This window comes from Pinus tabuliformis, chromosome 5_2, assembly GCF_031772625.1.
Source record: "Pinus tabuliformis cultivar Carrire ecotype Pingquan chromosome 5_2, CPIR1, whole genome shotgun sequence".
Classification (NCBI taxonomy): Eukaryota; Viridiplantae; Streptophyta; class Pinopsida; order Pinales; family Pinaceae; genus Pinus; species Pinus tabuliformis.
Genome location: NC_142306.1, coordinates 1134250902 through 1134269547, shown reverse-complemented (window position 1 = coordinate 1134269547; position 18646 = coordinate 1134250902).

Sequence of the window (18646 nt, the reverse complement as noted above, 5' to 3'; positions counted from 1 at the left end):
GCTTCCCTTTTATTGAAGACAAACGGGCCCAATTGATTTCTTATTTTTAGCTGTGCCTTTTTCTTGGCAGCATAGAAATGAGTCAAATCTGAGCTAATAAATTGCCTGAAGTATTCCAGGGCAAACAGTCTCATAGGGACATATTTTGGCAGTTTATAGGGGCACAACTCACAGCCATATATCCTAATATCAGTGTGATTTTGGTAAAAGTACCAGTCACCTATACTATAGTTTTTTGAGAGCTGTAAAATTTTCTGCATTTCACTAGAGTCTGGCAGGAGGAGTTATCATCAATAAAGAAGAAGCTGAATGTATGAATAGGTCAATGAATTCACAATAAGTATAAGGGGAGTCACTAACATGGTGGAAGACTGAGGTCCAGAAGATTACAGACCTTCGCTCTCCTTTGAGATCCAATTTTCTAAGGGGAATTTGAAAACTATCTGGTTGATTGTATAACAGCAGATGATATATGTATGATGTGTATTTAAACACTCTTTCTCTGTCTAGGTTCATGAATTGCTCATGGATCTTATCAGCTATGAAGGTGGCATAATCATATTTGATAGCAGGGGGTTGTCTTGGAGTAAACATGGACAACAAAACTAAGGTAGTCTCATCAACATACTCACTGGTTTTAAATCCCAGGATGTAGGAAACCATGTCTACAATGAATTTTCCTGCTTCAGTGAACCAAGTATGCAGATAAGGAGGAGGTTGCTGGGGCTGGAAATTTGGTTTCATGAATAATTGAGCTATTCTGGTTATCTCTGAATTGGGCAGTTTGGCACCTTGGTCAAGCAAGAATCCCATGGAGAGAGGGGCCAGAGGCTGAGTGGGTTTGAAGTGTAGCATTTCATTTATGGATTCAGGGGTAATGTAAAATAAGACAGTCCCAGATGGAGCCATAACTGCTCTTTGAGTGGGGTCATAATTGGCACAGCATAAGTGGATGATATCAGGGAGCACATTTACTGAGGGGAGGTAGTACATGGGCATGTTGGACTCCCAAATTCCATAGACATCGGTATTGTTGCGGTAGCTATTCCTAATTTCACAAAAAGCTTGGAGGTGAGGCTTGTCACCAATTAAGTCATTAATCTGGAAATCTTTGGCAGCAAGGGGAAATCATTCCAATTCTTTGTCTGGTGCATTGAGGGGTGCAATATTGAGGGTGACAGGCACAGGAGTTTCCATGTTTTCTCACTGTGTTTTTAGCTGTGGAAGTCGGGTTTTTTGCGGAAAATGGACAAAACAGTAGTGGTTCGGGTGAATTTTCTCAGAATTATAGGCGGATTTTAGCTTGCATTCGGCTTTTTAGGTAAAATTTACAGAAGAAACACAAAAATATAGGTTCGGGAAGCGGAAATGGAGTAAATACCTAGTTTTGGAGGCGCACGAGAGCAGTTCGCAGGGTAATTGACGAGTAACAGCAGGAGACTGGTCTTTTGCTGGTCGGGGTGGTGGACTGTGGCTCACGCAGCTACATTGAACGTGAATTTGTACGCAATGGCTTTGTAATAAAAATGAACAGAAATGAGCGAAAATGATAGTTTAACGGGCTTTTTTAACAAAATTTGGCTTCGCGGGCTTTTGGCACGTTTTTCGGGTGATGTCAGCATGACGTAATATTTGTCATGTAGCGGGGTACGGCGGATGACGTGGAGGTGAAGTGGCGGATGACATGGGTGACGACGTGGGTGTCGACGTCAGCGGGGGGAAACGGGGGCGGTAAATGGTATTATCCCGCACCGCTTTTGGACAAAATCTGTTTCGGGCGGAGGGGTCGCGATAACACCAGGCGGGCGCCACGTGTTTCTTGTACAACAACAAAACTGCCATTTTCCCGGACGCTAATCTTTGGCCATTGGAGGGGTTCTGATATTGCTGTGGGTCATCCGATGGGGAAGCCCAGATCGGACTGTCAATAGTGGATGGAGTTGGCGGAGGAGTATGACGTGGGGACCCGCCATCAATTTAAAATATTTTTCAAAGGTTTCGGGGTTATTGTGGTTGATTGCGGGGATGCTTAAGTGTTGATTAACCAAACGTTAATCAAACCTGATAAATGCGTGTGTGGAGAGGGTTGTCCATAAGGTTTCGGATAAACCTTGGACCCCCTTAAAAACATTAATATATGGCTATAATTAAGCCCAGGGTGGGATATTAAAAATTTTGGGGTTTTTATGTATTTACATAGTACAGGTATGGGGAGAACTATAGGGTTTAATATAATAAGGTTAATGTGTCAATATGAAGGGTATTTTTGAACAAAAAGTGCTAAGTCATAGAGTCAAAGACTTAGGCTTATGGAAATAAGAGGGTGCTATGTTATGAAGTTGGATAACTTATGATGATGGACCAATAGGAATTTTTACACAAGAAATGTTGCTTTGTGTTTTAAGAAAAATGTTATTTTACTTAAACATTTTCATGAAATGGAGTATTCTTAGGAGTATTGAGCAGATCTCAACATCCTTGAGGGGAGGTTAGTAAATGTTTCTAGGAGAAATATGGAGGAAAATTATCATGCTTAATTTGTTTTGTAGCCACCTTGCCATGGCACTTATGATATCCATGAGATGAATCATCTTTTAAGAGACAAAATTGCTCACAAACCTGCTTCTGCAACATCAAAACTGCCTACCCAGCTTATCATACCTAGCATTTTTTCTTCCTTTTTCCTTGGGTGTATTTAAACTAGCAAACCCTTACTCTCTTCTTTTCTTTTAACTGCCCTCCTATCTAAGTCTGTCCTTATTTCTTCCACGGGCTCAGATTTAGCTGTTGAGCACCTCTGCTTCTCTACCTAACTACTTCTCTGCCAATCTTGAACTGTTTGGACAGATCTTATTCTCTAGTTCTAAAACAAGAAATTTAAACATGGACTGGTCAAGATTAAGCTGTTTGGCCATCCATCAACTGTGACAGAAGTCACTGATTGCACATATTGAACTTCTTTGCAAAAATAGGATAGTAATGGCATTTTGGACTAGCACACTTTCCTAGTCTTTTCTTTGGGGTTCATTTTCTTTATTTTTGACCAATTCATTCTTTTTTCCCTTTGATTTTTCTTTTAGGGCACACCCTCTTTTCATTTATTGATTAACTTTTTGATTTTTTGAAAATATGGAACCTTTGCAGCATGGAAAGGATGAACATATTTGGCATTTCATCAGTCAATCATGAAATATGACACCTATTGGTATAGGATCATAACAGGAGACAATGAATTTGAGCTCAACATTCCCCCATCCCTTGGCCTACACCCAGTGTTCGATGTGGACCACCTTCAACCATACTTCCCACCATTTCTAGACACATAAGACATTACAGAAAAACTCACACCTACATAGTTAAATCTAGATTGCATGGAATAAGCCACAACTGATCAGATCATGGACACATAGATCAAGAACACCTGACAATAAAGGATCAAACTATATCAAGTTGTCAAAGCCGGCCAACTCCTTCACCAGGGCAAGTGGCTCACCAGGGACCAAGTTCACCAGAAATTTCCTCATCTCATGGCGGAATTCAACGCAATGGGGACCATTGCTTCCTAAGGGGGGAGGAATGATCTAGGTGCATATTGGTGGCCACTCGGCTATTCCACTTGGACCCCCACCATTGTTTCTTTCAGTTTCTCAGTTTCCTTATTTGCAGCACAATTTACTATTTTTGGCAGTTTTTCAGGTCCTAAACTTCTGGAGCCGTTTTGAGGAGCTAAACGACGTTTTTTGGGAAAACTGGCAGCAAGATGGGATACCTACAAATGTTTCTCACTCAAAAGTTGTAGTCCTCGGATAGATCTTTCTAACGAGGTATTGTGCGCGTCAAACAGAGATTGTATGCCAAAGTTACGACCCCGAGAAGTTGATGTACTAATTTACCCAAATGGGGCCCATAGTTTGGCGCTTCATCTCCTAGGGTTAGGTTTTTTGATGTTTATGGTTTTCCGTTGTTTCTCAATAATAAATAGGCTTTTGAGCCTCATTGTAACACAGTTCAGAGGCATTTATCCGCCACATCTCTTTTCAGAGATAAGCTACCATCGCCCGAGCTAGTCTTATTTCCATTCTGTTTGTAAGCATATTTCTGTATTTGATATTAATGAAATTGTTGGAAATAATATTGATGAGGGGGTGAATCAGTATTTACAAATCAATAACTTTTTCATTTCCATAATCAGATTTATATACGCTACCTCAGAGAAGGGAACTCGTGTGTGCACGCAACTATTCTTAAGGCAACCGACGTATATCTAGTGAACTTATGATTAAGTTAATTCATCATATGTTGATCTTTAATCAGTGCATCAGTAATTTATTAAACATTAAACAGTAAGCATGTGCAGTAATAACATAATAAACCATTATACATAAGCAACACACATGAACACCAAGATTTAAGGTGGAAACCCAATGTGGGTGAAAACCACCTGCTGCTGTCGTCTCTCTCTTCTTTTAATAATAAGAAAATCTGTTTACAATCTTGTACTAGTGCAGACTCATACCAGTACACAGGCACCCACCTGCAGAAGGCTACAACCTTCTCTCGTTCTCTAGCCTCTACTGGAAGGGAGCTACAACCCCCTATTTCTTGTACTAGCCAATATGTTTACTAGTACATAGGCTCTGACCTACAAAAGGCTACAACCTTCAATTGTTCTCCAATAGCTACTGGAAGGGAGCTCCAACCCCTTGATCAAATCACCAGCCACTACTGGAAGGAAGCTTCGACTTCCTCATTGAAGGCTCCGACCCTCAGTATCCTCCAGGGACCACGTTTCATAAATTTTCACACTGGATACTCCTAATACACAACACTACAATATGAAGGCCACATTTCATCAAATTTTCACACTGGACCCATTAGTAATATTGAAGCTCAAAATCAATCACCACTACAGTACAACCATCAAATACATATACATCAACCAATCATTGAAACTCAATCATCAATCTCTGATATAATTGAAACAATCAATCACTGAAACCTCTGACACAATTGAATCAACCATTCATTCAAACTTAATCAAATTCAACCAATCAACAAGAACAGACAGATCACTGTAACCAGTACATAGATTTGAACCTAGAACACTGCATCAACAACTAGAACTAACTGTAACCTCAAAAGGCATGTGTCGGAATCTATACGCTCCTTTAATGGAGCAAAGTTGCGTGTATACGCTACTTCCTTTTGCCCAACTTGTGTATACCTCTAAAGATACTGAATCATAAAACCTCTGAACAACAAAATGTACCAATCAGTGACATCATGAAGATCTACTATCATATTAGAGAGTTCTAAATAGATAGCAATAAGGATCACCCTTCTTTCTTAATCAATTAATCAATGAGACACAAACTCCTTATGTATTCAGTTTTACTTTCATATCTAAGAAGACTTCATTGACAGACATTAGTAAAACAACAACACTAATCTGATAGATTAGTCATCCTTGAACATCAAGCTTTTCTTTTGCATATTTTACTTGGAAGATTCGAACCAGCGTGTATACACACCTTCACCAAAGCGAACCAGTGTATATATCTGCAAATACTTACTTATAACTTCGCTGCTATTCTCGACTTTAGACATACCGAGATCATCACATATAAAGGATAAAACATGTGTTAGCAATCATATCCAGCCCATCCATTATCAGATCACATAATCATAAGTCATTATGATCTTGATCCATCATTAGATCTCATCCATCATCAAACACGTAGGTGCGTATTTAGTCTAGATCAAGCAAAGCATGAGAAACCCATAACATGCATATTTTCCTTTGATCTAACACTTCATAAGATATTCATTACTTGTGCACTTATCCTTTTGATCTTCTCCTCCTTATATAGTTTTAGGCCTTTTTCAATACCTCAGACCAATACCTCAGACCAAATACCTCATATCAATACCTTGGACCAAATACCTCGGATCAAAACTTCAAACCAATACCTTACACTAAATACCATAGACCAATACCTTGGACCAAATACCTCGGACTAAATACCATAGACCAATACCTTGGACCAAATACCTCGGATCAATACCTTGGACCAAAACCTTGAACCAATACCTCAGAACAAATACCTCAGACTGAATACCTTGGACCAAAACCTTGATTTTCCATCCCATACACGCTTTTCCTTCTATGAAAGTGCGTGCATACGTATACACTTCTTTTGTTCCATGAGCCCATGTGTATACGCTACTTCGACAAGGTGAACCAACGTATACTTCTTAAACCATTCTCTTTCTTGATTATGATCTGTAGTCCTTTGTTCCTTCATCCTATTCTTTTGTAACATTACTTTGTTCCCTCTGAATAGACTTGCTATAACGTGATTTGCCATATTACTTCTGAAATGATTCCACACTGCCTTGCATTTTGTCACATCTGTAAACACAACTGTCATGCATTCTGTCACATTTGATATTTCGCTTGTATATTCATCTAGTTACCATATACAAGTTAGTTGTTCTGCTACAAGTGGGTTGCCATCAAGTATAATGCATGCATCATAATGCCAACAATATCCCCCTTTGGACTTGATGGCAACCATGTTGGTGTTGATTACTGCAAGCTGTAGAAACTGTTAGAGATAACAAGCAACACCAAAATACTCTCCCCCTTTGACATCAAGGGCAAAGGGCGGACCAAGATACTCTCCCCCTTTGATATCAAGGTAAAAATGAAGACTTTCATATCTGAATATGAACATTGATCATGCTCCCCCTAGGAACATGCTGAATTCTCTGATTAAACTCCCCCTTTGTACATGCTGAGATGCACTATACCATCCATGCTCCCCTTGAGCACATGCAGAGTCTGCAAATATATTTTCTAAAAGAATAACATGACTCTATAACTCAACTATGTGAGTATGACCTTCCTATCACCAATGACTCATACATACATCAATCTCCCAACCAAGTGGGGATATACCAAATTTGACTCATCTACCCAACCAAGTGGGGATATACCAAATGTTTATACATGACTGAAATATAGCAATTATTACATCATCCTTCCCATGCATAGTGGGGGTATAAATTACATCATATGACCAAAAAGACTCATTAAAAGACTATGACAGACAGAGACATATTATTACATCATGGGCCTTTATATGACCTTTACATTAAATGATATACATGACATTTATAACAAGGACCAAAGGTCTAAACAAGACCATTATAGTCATCAACAACTATCATACATTATATATGATCTGCTCCATAAGCATCTATCATCAACATCTAGACCAACGACTTGTATATGTCCATCATCAGTTCCCAAGATATGATAATGTAAATATCATCAACTTGTGACAAAGTATGCCGCATATAGATATCAACTCATCCTCTTGATCTCATCAAGATCAACTTGCTCTATTTCCTTAGTATAAAGAGCCTTATCATAACCTTCCATGAATCAACTAAACATATGTCATATCTCCAAGCAGTAACACAAAATCATATCATATGTATGTGAGAACACCATAGTCATCATATATGATCATAGCATCATCATCAAGAACTGCATGATCTTTCCACAAGAACCCTCAATATATCAACCATGTATCATCACTAGGAAACATCCCATATATGATAAACATCAACCATGATAATCAACATATGTGAGTATCAAACCTATCATCATAAAATAAGAAGTCATCATTATTATGTGACTAAGTAAGCCATGTCTCCAAATAGATATGTCTTCATGGAACCTATAACAACACCATTCTCTTGGCCAACCAACAATATTTATCAATATGCAACTTAAGTAATCATCTATGTATCCAACAATATGTATCTAGAAAACCATGAGCTCATAGTCATTTGTCAAGCTTTCTTGATACCATCAACAGCAGCAATCCTCAACCATGTGAGTGCCAAGAACTATAGGAATCCTCATCGATAACTGCACCATATGAAGTTTATGCATCTTTGAAGGCATGATGACAACAACATAAAAAAATGAGTGACTCATCATCAAATAATGAAGTTGTGTACTCAACTTTGTACTTCTCCTGTCCATATGAATATCACCATATAAGCAACATATCATATGTATTGTATGCATCATCAAAAAGGTTATCCACAATCATCGATAAATCTGATCTGAATAACAACTATGTGGCTCAAGCAATATAAGTATCATCTGAGATTTCATTATAGGCAACTCATGACTGCAACATAGCATGATGTATCATTTAAACACTTCAAAAACATAAGTATCGAAGACTTCTAAACATAATTCCAACAATGCATTATTAGAAGCATAGCATATTCTCCCCCTGAACCTTTGCCAACTGTTCACTGTCAGATCTGATCATTGCATATATCAGTAAGGATCATCAAGGCATCATCATCAACTAGTTATACATCAAGTCATCAACAACTTATACATATTGTCAACCGATTGTAATCATCATAAATCAGAACAGAAAAGATAATTGATAATTGACTGAACCATATCAAACCCCTTTTCTTGAGTCTGTCCCACTTCTTCTTCATCAAACCAACATATACGCGACTGTGCAGCTTCTAACTCACGTATATACGTGACTTTTCTTCATGATAATTGCGTATGAGAATTAGGACACTGAAATTTCATAATTTTAGTTCCTTCTGGATCTGTTATGTCTATATGCTGATCTATGCCACATATTTCTGGTTGTACTTCCTTCTTCTTCCATACCTTGGAGTGTGATGATGTTTGTTTCTTTTGATATGTGGGCCAAAATTTGCTCCTGCATTCTTTTGCTATATGCCCAAATTTGTCACAAGCATAACATCTTATATGTTTCATATTCCTTCTATAGCAATCAATGGATTTGTGACTAAACATATTGCAAGAAAAACAATATCCCTTAAAGTAATTGGAATTTGATGATCTTTCTATGTAACTGTTATTAGCTTGAACCATTCTACTTCTGCATTTGGCTGCAACATGTCCAAAATTATGACATATAAAACATTCAACATTATTCATTAGAGGAAATAATCGATTAACACTTCCATAGTTAGGAGTAAATGATTTTCTTTAAAGACTTACTTTCCTTGGTTGTTGATGGGGTTGTCCTCTTATCTCCTTGTTGAGAATTTCAGATTTTGCACTAGAGTTCCTTGCTTCAATTTGTGAGCTAGATTCACCTTTAACAGTTTCATGAAAAGCAAGACCAAATTTGATGGTAGGAGACCTTTGACTACTAAGAATATCATCCAAAATCTTAGTACTATCTTGAAATCGTAAAAGTTTATCTTTTTCTTCTAATTTACCTCAACCTGATATTGCTCTTCCTTTTCAAGATATTGCTTCATGATTTCCTCAGCTTTTCTTCCTTCTTCCACTTATTGCCTTAATTCGAGAACTTCATTTTCTTGTTCTTCAAATGCTTGGAGTAGTTATTCATTCTACTTATTTGATTTTTTGAGATCTTCTTTTAGAGAATGACCACAACTTCAAGACCTTCACAGTAGTTGGTTCTTTTTATAAGTTCCTTGGTTATTGTGTCCTTTCCATTCACTTCATTTCTCAATTATGTCACTTCATCCCACATCCTTTGACTTGGATCTTCCTTTTCCTTATTCTGTTTCCTTACTTTGTTTCCTTCCTCTAATTGAGATTTTAACCTTGTAATCTCTTCTTTGTAGGTACACTCCCTTTTGTCCAATAGATCTCGTTGATCTCTAATTGTGTCTATGAGCTGTTTAAATTTTGCCTCTATTTGATTTCTTTCTCTTTCACCCATAAGAGAAAATTCAGTTGTTTCGTTGTCACTTTCATTATCTTCAAATGAACAGAGAAATGTATCACCAGAGGACAACAAATTCGTACCTGATAGTTCTTTTTCTTGTTCATCTTCATTCTAAGGTGTTTCTGAATCTAAAGAGCTGCTTCCACATAAAGGCCAGTAGTCTCTCCCACTGTCACAGTTCCTTTGAGTTGTCTTCTTCTTTTGAGGTGCTTTCTTCTTTAGCTTCTTTCCCATTGTTACTACGGGTCTCCTTCAAGCGATCAAGCTTCTGCCAAAGGACCGGCTCTGATACCAATTCTTGGAAATAACACTGAGAGGGCAGGTGAATCAGTATTTACAAATCAATAAATTTTTCGTTTCCATAATCATATTTATATACGTTACTTCAGAGTAGGGAACTCGCGTGTGCACGCAACTGTTCTTAAGGCAACCAACATATATCCAATGAACTTATGATTCAGTTAATTCATCATATGTTGATCTTTAATCAGTGCATCAATACTTTTTTAAACATTAAACAATAACCATGTGTAGTAATAACAGAATAAACCATCACACATAAGTAACACACATGAACACCAAGATTTAGGGTGGAAACCCAATGTGGGTGAAAACCACCTTCTGCTGTCATCTCTGTCTTCTTTTAATAATAAGAAAATTTGTTTACAATCTTGTACTGGTGCAGACTTATACCAGTACGCAGGAACCCACCTGCAAAAGGCTACAACCTTCTCTCGTTCTCTAGTTTTTACTAGAAGGGAGCTACTACCCCCTAGTTCTTGTACTAGCCAATATGTTTACTAGTACGTAGGCTCCGACCTATAGAAGGCTACAACCTTCACTCGTTCTTCAACAACTACTGGAAGGGAGCTCCAACCCCCTGATCAAATCACCAACCACTACTAGAAGGAAGCTTCGACTTCCTCACTGAAGGCTCCAACCCTTAGTATCCTCCAGGGACCATGTTTCATAAATTTTCACACTGGATACTCCTGGTACACAACATTACAATATGAAGGCCACGTTTCATCAATTTTTCACACTGGACCCATTAGTAACATTGAAGCTTAAAATCAATCACCACTACAATACAACCATCAAATACATCTGCATCAACCAATCACTGAAACTCAATCATCAATCTTTGATATAACTGAAACAATCAATCACTGAAACCTCTGACACAACTGAATCAACCATTCATTCAAACTTAATCAAATTCAACCAATCAACTAGAACATATAGATCATTGTAACCAATACACAGATCTGAACCCATAACACTGCATCAACAACCAAAACTAATTGTAACCTCAAAAGGCATGTGTCAGAATGTATACGCTCCTTTAATGGAGCAAATTTGTGTGTATACGTTACTTCCTTTTGCCCAACCTGCGTATACCTCTAAAGATACTAAATCATAAAACTGCTGAACCACAAAATGGACCAATCAATGAAATCATGAAGATCTACTGTCATATTAGAGAGCTCTAAACAGATAGCAACAAGGATCACCCTTCTTTCTTAATCAATTAATCAATGAGACACAAACTCTTTATGCATTTAGTTTTACTTTCAAATCTAAGAAGACTTCATTGACAGACAACAATAAAACAACAACACTGATATGATAGATCAGTCATCCTTGAACATCAATATTTTCTTTTGCATACGCTACTTGGAAGATTCGAACTAGTGTGTATACGCAAAGCATGAGAAACCCATAACATGCATATTTGCCTTTGATCTAACACTTCATAAGATATTCATTACTTGTGCACTTATCCTTTTGATCTTCTCCTCCTTATATAGTTTTAGACCTTTCTCAATACCTCAGACCAATACCTCAGACCAAATACCTCAGACCAATACCTTGGACCAAATACCTCGGACCAATACCTTGGACCAAATAACTCAGACTAAATACCACAAACCAATACCTTGGACCAAATACCTTGGATCAATACCTTGGACCAAAACCTTAGACCAAAAACTTGGACCAATACCTCAGACCAAATACCTCGGACTGAATACCTTGGACCAAAACCTTGATTTTCCATCCCATACGCACTTCTTCCTTTTGTGAAAGTGCGTGCATACATATACGCTCCTTTTGTTCCATGAGGCCACGTGTATATGCTACTTGGACAAGGTGAACTAGCGTATACTTCTTAAACTATTCTCTTTCTTGATTTTGATCTATAGTCCTTTGTTCCTTCATCCTATTCTTTTGTACCATTAATTTGTTCCCTCTAAAGAGACTTGTTATACTGTGATTTTCCATATTACTTCTAAAATGATTCCTTTGAACTGCCCTGTATTTTGTCACATCTGTAAACACAACTGTCATGCATTCTGTCACATCTGATATCTCTCCTGTAGATTCATCTAGTTACCATATACAAGTTAGTTGTTCTGCTACAAGTGGGTTTCCATAAAGTACAACACATGCATCATAATGCCAATAGAAATGAAGTGTTATTTCTACTGTATATTTATATTTATGGTTATAGCTATAATTTGTTGCGTTCCTATTTAAGTATGGATCACTACAACTTCATCAACCGCATAGACCAAGTCATTTTTGCATTTGTTTGAGTTGCGAGAATTCTTGTTAACGAAAAAAAATTAGGAATGTAAGGCTACTGCATCTCACCTTCAACGGGGGTCTATCCCTTTAGAATCCCACTGAGAAGGAGTGAGAGGAATTCAGGAACAAGCTATGAAAGTGGTAACTGATTATATGACCCAGATAGAGAAAGTGAAGCAGAAACAAGAGAAGAAGCATAAAAAGATTGAGGAATTAGAAGAGCAAGTGAAACTACTTGTTGGGGAAATTATATGTGTTATAATTCCAACATTAAATTATCAATCTAGGGTTGCAGGACTTAAAGGCATAAGTGTAGGTAACACAGGATTAGAGAATCTAACCTAACTAGACTATGAAATCCATTTACTGTCTAAGTACATAATTACTATTTATAGTTTGAAACTAATCAATTGAGGAAAACATGCTTAAACAATATGAATAAGAAATTCTAATTACTGTGCAAACGAAACTAACTCTAATTAATCATAAACCAAGCAATACAAATTACTATTCAAATGATTTTAATATAAATGGAAATCTCAATCTAAATAATAAGATCTATTTAATCTAAGTACAATAATCTTAAATCAATCAAGATTAATTTAAAATGATACCAAACTTATGCTAAAGCTTAATTCCATTAAAATTCACTCTCATTCAAATGATCTTAAACTAAGGCAATGGAAAAACAAGAATTCAACTAATCTAATTCCTGGGACATGAGAAATCAACAAGCATTCAAATCTGCGAACACTCAAAATAAACTAAGTAGCAAGCATCCAAATTGATATTCCTTCACTAGCTATGTCGACACACTCAAATTTAAAGGATGAAAGTTTGCTCTAATTTAAAATTGCAACAAATAAACTTATTCCATGAAACGAATTAAACTATAACTCTCGATCCAACCATACTTCAACTCTAATGGATCTCATAACTAAGCTATATCCATCAACATGTCATCATATTATTGTTGGTCATTCATATAAACATGATATTACATGACCTATTTAAGTACAGAATGATTTTGTATAAGTACAAAATGACGATTATACAACTGATCCAAGCCTAGGTTTCTACTTGCATAATCAAATGATGCCCAGACTTGCTTCTATATAGAGATAATTATGCTATGGAAAATGAGAAAACCTCTAATGAAATAATTTTGGTTGCTGAACTAAACCTTGGATAAAAACCATTTAAATTGACTTGGAAAACCTCACACCGCTCACACTCATACACCGACGGTATCAAAAAGGAATCACGAGTTCTGTTCTCGACATTGACAACCAAACATTCAAAGAGTCCTTAACTAAATCCTGTTCTCATCAAATTACTTCATCAATTAGATTACAACACGAAACAGAGTATTAATCCTCTCGTTCTCGGCATATATGATTAATCTTGGGTATTCTCTACAAGTGGTTTCAATCGATTGATATTTCAACAAGAATTATTCATGTTCAAGATAAAAACCTTCAACGAGATCTCAATAAATCTTACCACATAAAAGAGACAATATTCGACTTTCAGATCATAGACACAAAACTCGAAATATGAGACACAATTCACACTATGAATCCAAATTTATAATTCGAAAACCAATCCACAATGTAAATATAAATTCTAAAGCTTAAGAAAATGAAGGAACATGTTTCTAGGTGGTGGTGGGCCCTTGCCACTCCTGGAGCAAGTTTAAACTAAATGAATGCCTAAAGATTGAACAAAACAATAACACTTATAGAGAGCATAGTCAAATTGTATTAAGATTCAAATCATAAGTTCACGTACATACAGTCCTTGAATTCTGTTAAGGTAAAACTTAATCACATCAATCCTTTGTCTCTTGTTCACACCTTTTCCCCCTTTTCTCTGAAACAATTACAGAAAGCATCGGGCCTTAAAAGGACAACCGATGGAAGGCTAAACTTTAACTAATTAACTATTCAAAGTAAATAGTTCAACCATCAAACTATTATAATTTGTATGATATCCTTTGTGAATGATCTTCCAAGTGAATCGGGTTGGCTGGGCTACATCGTAGTTTTTGGAAAAACTATTCTTTGTTCTAAGCACAAGAGGTTTATCCAAATTGTGGTTGTGGCAAAAAATAGACAAACCACAAATTTGGCCTCGATTTTGTACTTAAGATTGTGCTAGAATTTTCCCTTGACTGTAACTCCTTCATGGTAATGATTTTTTCCAAGCCGTTTATGGGTCACATGAATGAGGGTACTTTGAAAAAAATCCACGTGTCGAAATCTTAATATTATTATCCATTTGCTCACAAATTGGATATTTTCACATACAAGAATTTATTCCGTACTCAACCTATAGCAACTAGTTTAATTGGCTTGTGAAAAATTTTGGTAATGGAACCCTACAGCAAATGAACTTAGCAAAAAAACCATCATTAGTAAATCATGACAAAATCATCTATAATAATAGAAAATATAAGAAAACTAATGATAATCAATCACAAGGTGTAAGATGTGATTTGGCGACAAGTTGAGAAATTATGGTATGAAATGAGTTAAACATATTGGAATGTAGGTTATGAATAATGGTTTTGTATGATGGAAAAATGGGCATATTTGAGGCTCAACATCTTACCATGCCTATGGATTTGCATGTCCTCATGCAAAAAAATCCCTTTCTCGTTGACATATTCTTAACATTATTTTGTAGATGTTGGTTCTTGTGGGGCAACATTCTTCACATTAACATATCATAACAGTTTATCGGGCAATAAAAATTGAGGACAGAAAAGGATGGATGAGGAAGTGATTATGGATGAAATGAGGTGGTGATGGAGATGGTTATAAGTATGTGGATGGGTGCTACCATACTCTGTCATCACAAGGCGATTTCTTATAGGTGATTTCCTTTACCATTTTATGGCAGTAATGATTTCATCCTCCAGATAGAATGCTTGTCATTATGGAAGGAGAAGACACTCTAGAGATTGCCTTTACACCATAAGGATTTTTCTTTTAACATGGTCTTGTAATCAGTGTATATACATAATGAATGGAAGGAAAACAAAAGGATAATGATTTATGAAAGATGAAATGCATGGAATGAGAAGTGGTTAATCATTATGTTTCATGAACCTTCCAATGAATTAGAGAATCTTAAGCCAAATTTACCTCAAGTTTTACCTTTGCTGTTGATGTGCTCGATGCTCCAAGATGAAGCAGAGGATGAAATGAAGGTCCCCTTATCCCCGATGCCTGAGGAGTTGTATGTCCCTCAAAAAATGAGGAAAGGTGACCGCGGCTACAAATGACAATGGAAATGTTGATACAAAAATCCTAATTGCTGTAAATCTATGTTGAGATTACCAAACCATATAGTCTTCAACCGCTACAAACACATGTGAAATCTTACATATGTGAATAAATGGTGTCGATGTAGAACATAAGAAAGAATCATTGGATTACCGACCATTTTAGGAGATCGTTAACCAATGCGAGATATGCCACCTTTATTGTCAATGGGAATCAAGGCACTAGGTACATTCTACTAGCCATGAATGAATTTGTCGAAGTCGAATGGACTACAAAATTCATCCACCAAGAAACATTAATGTATTTCCTTAGTAGATGACAAGGATACCTGCCATTAAGGCATGCAGGCTCCGAGGTACCTTATCTAACCCTAACCTTGGTCCTAGATAATTTGCTGATGTCGATGGGACAAGGCTTGTTAGTAGGTGGGCCTTAAGGAATCCCACATCAACCAGCTCGAGTACAAACATAATGAATTAGAAGATACATGATTTGAAGAACTCATAAAATTTACAAACTTTATTGGGAACCTTTGTTGGCTTAGGGGGTACTGACCTAGGCTCAGAGTTAGTTGCGCCAACCAACAAATCCATACACTACTTGCCCTTTTGGCAACAACCCGCGTAACGCAGGTTGCAGCCTCACTCGAAGCAGTATGGCGGGATGCAAGAACCAAGTTTCTGCATCTAGAGACTAGTGTGATGTATTTTAGCTCTTTAGATCTGACTTCGTGCAGATCGATAAACTCTTAGGGAACGCTATTGCAACTCTGTTAAAATAGCCTTCAGACCTTCGCGAAGGTCTACAATCAGTCTTTGCAGACCCTTAACAGTCAATTTATCCACTTACGCGCATCAGAGAACAACCCTAAATTAGTGTTCACACATATATAATTAAGTTATTAATAAACATCAGAGAGATCATCAGAGTCTTCGTGAAACTACATGAACATGCTTTGCGTACATTATTAATAGTTATTCAACATAATCGCGCAACATTCAATCAATATTCCATAAAACACATTATTCATTAACAACATATATCATAAAAAAAAGTAAAAAAAACACAAGAATTCTTCAGAAACTATCTTTATTTATCTTTAGTTCAGGATTACAGACTCAAAACTACCCTACGCACTCAGCTGCATGGGTCTGCGCACTCAGCTACGGACTCTACCTAGGCCTCTGTGCACTCAGCTGCAGACTCTACCTAGGCCTCTGCGCACTCAGTTGCATAGCCTTTCTCCTCCTATCTGACCCACTTCTCTTCGCTATCACTTCTCTTCTATCTACCCGTTGCTTATCAATTCTTAAAAACTATCTTAGACTCTCTAAGACACACCTATTTATAGCCTGTTTCATATAATGCCATGGTCCGCAGACCATGGGTGGATCTCTAAACTGACTCAAACTTTACATAAAACAAGGGGCTAAATCTCTTTGACTCCTAGCCATCTACGTGCTCCGCATCCACAAATCGTGGAGAATTTACATTATTTACACAAAATGTATCAAAACTTGGGTTATCTTTACCCCAAAACTGACCCAGGGGACCCCATCCCAATAGGCCCCCAACACAAAGATCGTGACTCACCCTTGAATCACTCGGCTGGCGCTGTGATCTTGCTGCGAAGATCCCACAGTTCCACTTGGATCACTACGACTTCGACATCGCTCTGCGTTGCTTCCTGCTTGAATTCTTCAACCAATTTTTTTTGTAGCTGGTCCTTCTACAACCAGCCTTAGCGTCTGTTATGTCTGCTGCAAGCCCTTAAGATTATCCTAGATAATGGTCATGAATTGATAAGCCTCCTTTAACCAAGGTTGCAGCCTGGCCTTAAGCAAGGCCTCCTTCTTCTGTGCTTCCTCTACCTGCAGTAGGAGCTGCTTTCCCTCCTGTAATTTGGCAAGGTGCTACGTTGGTGCTATGGAGTGCACAGTTGCCCTAACTTCATCATACTATCGCTGTAGCTCCCTTACTTCTGTATTTAGTGTATGTAGGTTCGGATCCTCCTGCAGGTTGGTCACTAACTCCATTGCTTGTTCACACATTGCTATACAGTCAGCGACTGTGGCATCTAGGGTAGCCATTCCTTCCTTTATCACGGCTCCCGGACCTTAGGCAGAGTCGTGGGCTACAACTTTAACTAAAACTTTGAGATCTTCACGTTGAGATCAAACTGAACTCCGCCAACCTCTGCTCTAGCTTCACGCACACCAGCGGCTAGTATTTTTATCTTTTCTTCTTGCTGTGCATCCTCTGGGATATGAAGCTCAAGCACTGTCTTGCATGCCTCGGTGACTGCTCACTCTAGTCGTGAACTCTGCGCCTGCAACGTCTCCTTTTCCTTTAGAGTCTCTGTCTGTTCAGTGAACATCTGCTCATTGTTCACTTTGTACTCGTTGATGAGATTGAGGGTGTGCTGCTCCCGGGATCTCAATTCATCTGCCACCCCTACCTGCAGCACGTGGAGGGTCTCATTGGAGAGCGTTTCTATATTAAACATGATGTTCTTGATTGTACTTAGGATAATGCAATCGTCGGTTGTTTCTGCACGAAGGGATCCATCTGGAAATGCTATGGTTATGATGTAAAGGGTCTAGACTAACTCTGCCGCTTGGATTGTCCCCATTTCCAGGCTTGCTTGCTCCATAATTGCCTATCCGATGCCCACCTGTATTCTGCTTGCCTGGATCTGCAACTCGTGCAAATCCTTTTGGACACTCCCCAGCGTCTGCATATATTGTTGCTTGAACTACTGCAGCACTTCAGTCGTGGTATCCTTGATTTTATCGCCGATCTCATCAAGATCACCTTCTGTTAAGACCATGGGATTAGCTTGTGACTTATCCGATTTCTGCTTCTTCCTTGTACCTTCCTGCTGCGCCTTACCACGTTTCTTTAGAATGAATGGGGTGCTCTGCCCCTCATCTCCGTCGCTGCCTTTCCTTGAAAGTTCCTCCTCCTCTGTCTCCGGCGAAGGTG